Raw genomic sequence first — 9,697 nt, forward strand, 5'->3', positions numbered from 1 at the left:
ATTCTATTTTTTAAACTAATTGAAAGGCCGAATGTGACTTGTTTAAGTTTGCTACTTTGAACGTTTGCTCTTTAATGTTTTCTATCTATACAAACTCAACAATAATCATTGTGGCAACCCTGAAAATAAGTTCAAAATGTTTATATTTGAGATATTACATTTTGTTATTTCATGTGAAAGGAGGAAGTAAAAAAAAATACCAAACACAAACATCTTGATGAGAAATTGCAATCCTATGACCAACCATGAAGATGATTTATTTCTGGTTTCTACAACCAGACACAATGAAGACACATGAAGTATAAAGTGCCCATTAAATTAACAAGGTTTGGCATCACTGTACATGTAGATGTGATGTTTGACTATAACTTTAATAATGTATTACTTTCAGAGTCTGAGTCTGTGTGTGTGTTAGTGTGTGTGTGTTAGTGTGTGTGTGTGTGTGTGTGTGTGTGTGTGTGTGTGTTTGTGTGTTCCTGTCTTGGCATTACAGTGAGAACCAATTTCCCGATTTCACCATCAAATTGAGGACCAATTGTTCCAAAGTGAGGACATTTTGCTGGTCCTCACGACCTATTTTGCTAACGGTTAGGTTTAGGACTAAGGTGTGAATTGACTTTAGGTTAAGGTTATGGTTAGGCATGCACTGGTAATAGTTAGGTTTAGGGTTATTGTCAGGGTTAGGGCATAGAAAGGGTTGAAAATGACTGAAAATCAATGGAAGTCAATGGGAGTCAACACATGGTCCTCACTACATATATAGTAAAACAAGAGTGTGTGTGTGTTTTTGTGTGTGTGTGTGTGTGTGTGTGTGTGTTTGGTGTACTTGTCTTCATAACCATTCAGTGTTTCCAGTTGGTGCTGGAGTTCTCAGGTGCGCTTGATGACAGGTGTCTCCTATCTGCTGATTGCTTGGAGGAGTACTTAAGCGGGAGGCTGCCAGCACTTTGATGCCAGAGTGTTTGCCTTAGTGGTAACAAGCTCAGCCTCTACTGATCTTTGCTTTGTTTCTGAACTTCAAGTAACTTTGTATTTTGTTCTCACCCAGGTTTTTACCTGAGGCTTTGTTTACCTTGCTGAGTTCTGACTTTGTTCCATAGTTTCTCTGAGCATCTGGATTATCAACTACTGAGTTAAGGATCTATTTTCCTGTGGATATCTCTCTCTACCGTCTGTACCTTTCGGACACGGACCAAGCTGGCGGCTTCCCGTTTCCTCCAACTCCAGGACCCAAGCATCAGCATACCCTGTCCCTCCCTCCATCTCAAACATTGGCACCTGAGCTCCATTTGGCTGGCACCAAGATCACAACAAAGAAGACAACCAGTCCATTCTTCTTCCTTCCTGTACAGTTGGTGTTTCCAGTCCTCATCCCAGATTACTTTGCTGACAATAAAATCTGTAAAACTTTCTCTTCTGAGTGTTCTTTGTATGTGGGTCAGATCTATACCGAAAATGACAGAACATTCTGGCCAACAAGACCCTGCAGAAACACTCCAAAGAACTCTTTCAGAACATGTAAATCAGCTTCATTGTCATGATTCATCTCTCCATTTTCTTACAGAGCAGCAGCATCAAACTAACCAGCAGTTAGTGCAGATCACCTTCATGCTACAGCAGACCCTCAGTACCCAGTCCACCACACAGGTAGATGGTGCTGCTGCATCCCCGGTAACTCCACGGCCGCCTCACTCTCGACGTCATTTCCCCTAACCCTGATATGTTTTCTGGAGAGGTGGGTAATTGTAGAGGGTTTTTACTCCAATGTACCCTAGTTTTCAACTGCTCTCCAAGTTCCTTCCTGCATGATGATGTTAAAATTTCATACATCATTGGTTTATTGACCGGCAAGGCTTTGCAATGGGCCGAGGCTCGATTTTCAGCTTCTTGTTATTTTGGTTGTACCTTTGAAGAATTTATTTCTGAATTTAAACTGACATTTTCCCCAGAATTAGATAAGCCAGACACTGGACGGCAGCTGCGGGCATTAAAGCAACGCAATAGACCCCTCACTGAGTTTTCAATAGAATTTTGTACTTTGGCAGCAGCTTCCGGTTGGAATGATTGTGCTTTAAAGTCTGCATTTTTTCATGCCTTAGACGATGATCTGTAAGACGAGTCAGCTCTGGTTGATGAACCTACCACATAGAATGGAGTAATTTCTTTGGCCACAAGAGTGGATAACAGAATAAGGGAGAGAAGGAGGACCAGAACAGAAAGATCTAGTATTAGATAACGGATTAACTTTTCACCAATTGCTAAACCCACTCAGCCCTTAGCTACTGGGTCAGAACCTATGTTGATAGGACGCACCCAGTTAACTCCAGAAGAGAGACAGAGATGCAGACAAGCCAAGCAGTGCTTTTACTGTGGTTCTCCTGACCATTTTGTAGCTGACTGTCCTATTTGTCCCGGGCAGCCAAAAGACAGGGTCCGCTAACCAGGAAGGGGGGATTGGCGGACCATTCATTAAATAGTGAAGCCCCTAGACTCAGCGAACAGAATTTGATTGATTCAGGATTAGTAAGCAAAGCCGGAATTGAGGTTGAACCTCTTGCTTCCCCTCAATCTGTGTTGTCCCTTGATGGACAGGCCTTACAGCGAATTACACATCAGACCAAACCCATTGACCTTCTACTATCAGGAAATCATAGAGAGAAGATATCTTTCTTTGTATTTCCGGTATCACAGGGCTCTTTGGTCTTAGGTTACCCATGGTTATGGAAACATAATCCTCATCTTGATTGGTCGAAAGGTCGTGTTGAATCTTGGTCCATTAGTTGCCACTCATCTTGCCTCCAGTCAGCGTTCTCTCCGAGCTTTTCAGAACAGAGTAGTGAGGAGAACGAGGACATTGATCTATCACATGTATAGAATATCATGATCTCAAGGGAGTTTTTAGTAAGAACAAGGCTTTGTCCTTACCACCCCATAGGCCTTATGACTGCGCTATTGACCTTCTCCCAGGCGCCTCCTTACCCTCCAGCAGATTGTATAATATCTCTCGTCCCGAACAGAAGTCGATGGAGAATTATATTAATGATTCCTTATCTGCGGGAATAATCCAACCATCTTCTTCACCTCTTGGGACCGGATTTTTTTTTTTTGTAGGGAAGAAGGATGGGTCATTGAGACCCTGTATTGACTATAGGGGTCTTAATTAGATCACTGTCAAAAACAAGTACCCTCTTCCACTACTTTCCTCAGCTTTCGAACCGGTTCATGGTGCTACAGTATTTTCTAAACTAGATCTGAGAAATGCTTACCATCTTGTTGGGATCTGTCAGGGGGATGAGTGGAAGACGGGCTTCAAGACTCCACTCGGCCACTTTGAATATCTGGTCATGCCTTTTGGTCTATGCATGCTCCTGTTTTCTTTCAGGCCCTGGTTAACGACGTGCTTAGAGATTTTTTGAACGTTTTTGTGAATCTAGACGACATTCTGATTTATTCTAAGGATATTGAGGAACATCGTTGCCATGTTCGCCAAGTACTCCAACGTCTTTTGGAGAACCGTCTTTTTGTGAAGGGTGAAAAATGTGAATTTCATCAAACTTCTGTCACTTTTCTAGATACATTCTCGAGTGTGGACAAGTACAATCTGATCCCGAGAAGATTAAGGCAGTCCTGGAGTGGCCTGTACCAGACACCCGCAAAGCATTACCGAGATTCTTCGGATTTGCAAACTTTTACAGACACTTAATAAGAAATTACAGTCAGATAGCCGCACCACTTACTGCCTTAACCTCTTCAAAGGTTTCATTGTCATGGCCACCCGAAGCTGAAGAAGCATTCCAGGCACTAAAGAGGAAGTTTTCTCAAGCTCCCATCTTGATTCACCTTGACTCTTCAAAACAGTTTATTTTAGAGGTTGATGCCTCTGATTTTGGAGTTGGGGCAGTTTTATCGCAGAACTCTGAGGATGGGAGATTACATCCTTGTGCTTTTTTTTTTCATGCAGACTGAACAATGCAGAGAGAAACTATGACGTCGTAGATAGAGAACTATTAGCTATTAAATTAGTTCTTGAGGGCACAGAACATCCTGTCCAAGTCTGGACGGACCATAAAAACTTGGCTTACTTACAGTCGGCTAAAAGATTGAGCCCATGTCATCCCGGTGGTCTTTGTTCTTTTCACATTTTGATCTTTGTGTTTCTTTCAGACCTGAACCTAAGAACACAAAACCTGATGCACTTTCCAGACAGTTTGAAGTAGATGACTCAGTAAAGGAGCCAATTCCCATTCTACCGCCCAGCTGGACGGTTGGGGCACTCAGGTGGGAGATAGAAGACATAATCCACAAAGCACAACAACAGGAACCCGACCCTGGCACAGGTCCACCCAATCGTACCTATGTCCCGTCATAGACTCATTGATTGGTTGCACACAGCTAAATTTTCTGCTCATCCCGGAGTCAGCAGGACAATAGCTCTCATACAGAGAAGGTTTTGGTGGCCTTCAGTTCACAAAGACTTTAAAGACTTTGTTCAGGCTTGCTCCACGTGTGCCAGAAACAAAACCAGCAATCAACCACCCGCAGGTCTCCTTCAACCACTTAACATTCCTAGCCATCCCTGGTCACATATCGCTTTGGACTTTGTTACCGGTTTACCCCTAACCTCAAGTATGACTACCATTCTCACAATTGTTGACCGTTTCTCCAAAACTTGCCATCTCATCCCTCTCAGGAAACATCCATCAGCACTGCAAACAGCTAAACTTCTCACCAAACACGTTTTTCAGTTGCATGGGATAACACATGATATCCTGTCTGACCGAGGTCCGCAATTCATCTCTCAGGTCTAAAGTTTCATTAACCTCCGGTTATCACCCTCAATCCAACAGACAAACAGAAAGACTCAATCAACAACTTGAATCCACTTTACGCTGTCTCACTTCCACTAACCCAACAGACTGGTGCTCATACCTACCATGGGTAGAATATGCTTTGAACTCTCACGTTTCCTCTGCTACAGGACGTTCCCCTTTCGAAGCATCCCTAGGTTACTAGCCTCCTTTGTTTTCGGCCGATGAGACAGACATCACGGTTCCCTCGGTCCACCAACACATCCGTCTTTGCAAATCCGTATGGAACTCCACCATCCAAACCCTCCAACGAACCGCAGAACAAACGATTCGCTGATCGACAACGCCGACCTGCCCCGGAATATCAGCCCGGCCAAAAGGTTTGGTTATCAACACTTGATGTACCAATGAAGTCTATGTCCTGAAAACTTTCGCCTCGTTTCATCGGACCTTATGAGATTGAGACAGTGATCAGTACCTCAGCAGTTTGTCTCCACCTACCTGCAAGCCTTCGCATACACCCTACGTTTCATGTATCCCAGATAAAGCCGTGGATCCCTAGTGCTTTGTTTACCTTGCTGAGTTCCGACTTCATTCCAGAGTTTCTCTGAGCATCTGGATTATCAACTACTGAGTTAAGGATCTATCTTCCTGTGGATATCTCTCTCTACCGTCTGTACCTTTCGGACACGGACCAAGCTGGCGGCTTCGCGTTTCCTCCAACTCCAGGACCCAAGCATCAGCATACCCTGTCCCTCCCTCCAAACATTGGCACCTGAGCTCCATTTGGCTGGCACCAAGATCACAACAAAGAAGACAACTGAACAATCTTCCTTTGCAAGTTAAGACTCAGAATCTCTCTGCCCCTGGTGTTTCAAGCTACAACAATTTAGTAAGACATTTCTCAGATCTAAGTAATCAGTTACTTCATATTATTCGTTTGTTCACCAGTCCATTCTTCTTCCTTCCCGTACAGTTGGTGTTTCCAGTCCTCATCCCAGATTACTTTGCTGAACATAAAATCCGTAAAACCTTCTCTTCTGAGTGTTCTCTGTATGTGGGTCAGATCTATACCGAAAAAGACAATTACCCCAAATAAAAGTGTTTCAGGTATATTCTTGCAGAGCTGAAAAGAGTCCTAAAATTACTTTGCAAATTCCACACAGAAGCTGCGAAGGACTGTGAGCTGCTGCACGTGTCATTAAACTTAAATGTAAATATTTTGACTATAATTAATTATCTCTGTGGCATTTGCATTGAGACGCAGTTAAATTTTTTTCAAATAACTGATCATTTGTTTTAACCGGCACAATATAGATGACATTGTTAGGGCTTGCGAGATAGAGGACCCCGGAATGCAAACTAGCAGGCAGCATGACGGTAAGTGCAAAACGATTTAATAAAAAACAAAACCTCACTCTCAGAAGAGGCAGGAACAAAACAATAAACGGACAGGCAGGACAGTCTTGGCATGATCCACAAAACAAGACGTGAGCATGATTTGGCAACAAGACATGATTTGAGAAATGTTTCCGCAATGAATAACTGAACAGGTGTGTATTTATGGAGCGTGACCAGGTGAAACAAGAATACAGATTAATAGGTGCAGGTGATCCGAATAAACTTAATTGACAGAAGAACAAAACGTGGCTGGAGCAAAACAGAGACTCTTGAACACAAACTAATAGAAACTAGAAAAACATGAAACAAAAGCATAACCAGATCCAAAACCAAACTTGACAAAACATGAACAAGACAACAAAACTAAAGCATGACCAAAAAAAACAAACAAAAACATGATTCAAAAATCTAACAAGAATAATAATAAATGGACTGAACTTATATAGCACTTTTCCAGTCATGCAGACCACTCAAAGCGCTTTACACTAGAGCCACATTCACCCAATTGCACTCACACATTTATACACCAATACGCAGATCAGTAGGCAACTTGAGGTTTAGTGGCTTGCCCAGGAGCACATTGACATATGGCAGGAGGAAGCTGGAATAGAACCCACAACCTTCTGATTGCAAGACGACTACTCTTCCTACTGAGCCACAATAATAATAAACAGAGTGATTCAAAACCTTAACTGTGAAAAACATAGAGAAAAAACCCGAAACCAAAAAACCAAACAAACCCAAATCATAACAGACATAAATCACAACATAAATTATCTTGTGGGTACACACATTGTGCACATTTTGTATCAAAGACTGAAGTTGCTTAGAGCTGGTCTACTGAAGTGAGTTATGAATGCGCCTCTTAATAAAGCATTTTTACTTCATATAATCATATAACTGCCACCTGTCCCCAAACAGTGTTTTCCAAATAACCCCCCACAGAAGATAAGACAGAACTTGTCTAGTTTTCTAATGAAGCAAATCTGATGGTTTTGACTTTGGTGATTATGTAACCAAATGATATTTGTGAAATCCCCGTTCTCCTAATTTTGGGGTATTCATCACAGTAAAGTGAAAAACAACAAGACTGTGTTATGTAAGGTTCTTGTGTTTCATCAAAACAGAACCTATCATACACAGATATTTGACGCACCAGGAGGATATTGAGTAAGATTTTTTATGTCTCTTCTTTGCAAAGATTTTCACCCTGTTGTGCAAGTACCAGCTGTATTTGGGTAGCATTTAGTAGGTCTGAAAAGCACTTTTGGCTTAATTATTTGACCTTTGCTTTATCAGAAATGCTCATACAAACTCATGCTGGTGCCTACTGGGTTCCATTATGTCCGTAGTCATAATTTGGAGCTGCAAATGACATTTAACTCTACTTAACCTTGTTCTAGTTTAACGTACGAAAACCAGTGGGGTTTGCTACCAAATAAACTTTTATTATGATATATGGTGAAACTGTATACTGCTGATTTTAACACCACCAAATCCCTCCTTGTTTGTAATTCAGGAAAACCAGGTAAGGAGAGGAAGGACAGGGAGTTTACAGCAGCCATATTTAGCTGCAGCTGAATGAAAGAAATGAACCTTAGGAAACTGGTTCATTCATTCATTCAGCTGCAGCTAAATATGGCTGCTGTAATTAGCTGCAGCTGAATGAAAGAAATTAACCTTAGGAAACTGGTTTGAACACTTTAATGCTGTGGTGCTTGTTTTAAAATGACCGAAAACTGCTCTTCTATAAAATTTGCAAGTTAACATAAAGGACATATTAGTTACACTAACGCATAAGAGAGGAACCGAAAGTGTTTTAGTCCCAAAGTTTAAGCCAAGACAAATGAGCCCCATCTGTAACTGACAGCATCAATGCGTGCAGTGGCCTGTTTGAGTTTAAGCTGAGGGGATATCTGGAGGCTGATTCTCTAAACTCCAGCCTGACATTACTCGCCACAAACTCTCATGTAACGTGCTGTATTCAGCATTTCTTAACAGTACCTGAGGTAGGCTGGCACAAAACATGTCTATGATTTCCTTTCCTGAGTTTTTTATACGTTTCACTAATCCAAGTTTCTTCATTTGATTGACCTAGCATGTTTTCATCTTTTAATTAACATTTAATACATACTGAGTTGAAGTTTTCGCTTTGATCCTTTTTATTGAAGACAGGTGAGAAATTGGGAAAATTTGGACGAAGAGACGAGAAGCCATTGAGGGTTTCATTTTACAATCAGGAGCCCCTTCATTATCGTTTTATGATAGAATAGAAATATCCTTTATTGTTCCTGCTGCACCATGGCGCAGTTGGTAGTTTCACTGTCGTCTTGCAGCAAGAAGGTTGTGGGTTCGACTCTTGGCTGGGAGTGTCCTGTGCATGCGTGGGTTCTCTCCGGGTACTTTGACTTCCTCCCACAGTCCAAAAATATAACTGTTAGGTTCATTGGTCTCTCTAAATTACCCTTAGGTGTGAATGGGTGTGTGCATGGTTGTTTGTCCTGTGTGTCTCTGTGGTGCCCTGAGATTGGACTGGTGACCTGTCCAGGGCGTAACCCGCCTCTTGCCCGTAGACTGTTGGAGATAGGCACCAGCTCTCCCTGGACACTGTATGGAAGAAGCTGGTATAGAGGATGGATGGATGTTCCTTATTGGGGAAATTCAAGTGTACCGAAGCAAAGTGAAAGGCAAAAGAAAGCATGCAGATACACACAAGGTAAAACATATGAAAACAAAAAAATAAGAATAAGAGACTGTACAGTGAGGGAAACATTTACAACATAAGAAAAATTATGCATATGCTATTAAAAATAACATATTTAGATTAAAAGACATGCAACTAAGTAGGCTGAATTTAAAAATGTACAAAATATTAACATATATTTGTGCATGAAAACAACAACAGACTATTTACAAAAATGGAAAAACTGTGTAAAGACAGCAGCGATGTAAACACTTATTGATTTTGTTGGGAGCAGTGATAGTTATAGAGTCTAAGCTGCAAGGAGGAAGGATCTCATTTTAATCTGATTCTCCAAAGATGATAGATTACTCTAACATTTTCTGATGCTTACATGTTCTGTTATGTAAAGACTATCATTAACACATTGATTTCATTTATCACTTTAGCTTTAAGCTAGTGTGCATTTGAGGCCTGTTTAAGCTTCTCCAGAAGATAAGGACCGTTTGCCCTCTAGTGGCAGGGAATTTGAATTGCATCGCCACCAAAAGCAAGCAGAAAGATGAAAAAAACATCAAACCTGTTTACAAAAATCCACGATTAGTTGGGTTTTGCAAAAGCTCTTTGGGTTAAAGTTAGTTAACTTTTTTACTAAACTGCTGGGATTCAGAAAATGCATTAAAACTGCCACTGCCAATAACAGCCTACAGAAACAGGGATGAAAAAGTAGAAATGCTGTAAAAGTAAATTAAGTTTGTCATTTAAAATTAAACAAAACCCATCAACAAAGGTGTGCTACAAAGTTACA

The sequence above is a fragment of the Girardinichthys multiradiatus genome, chromosome 6, assembly GCF_021462225.1.
Source record: "Girardinichthys multiradiatus isolate DD_20200921_A chromosome 6, DD_fGirMul_XY1, whole genome shotgun sequence".
Lineage (NCBI taxonomy): Eukaryota > Metazoa > Chordata > Actinopteri > Cyprinodontiformes > Goodeidae > Girardinichthys > Girardinichthys multiradiatus.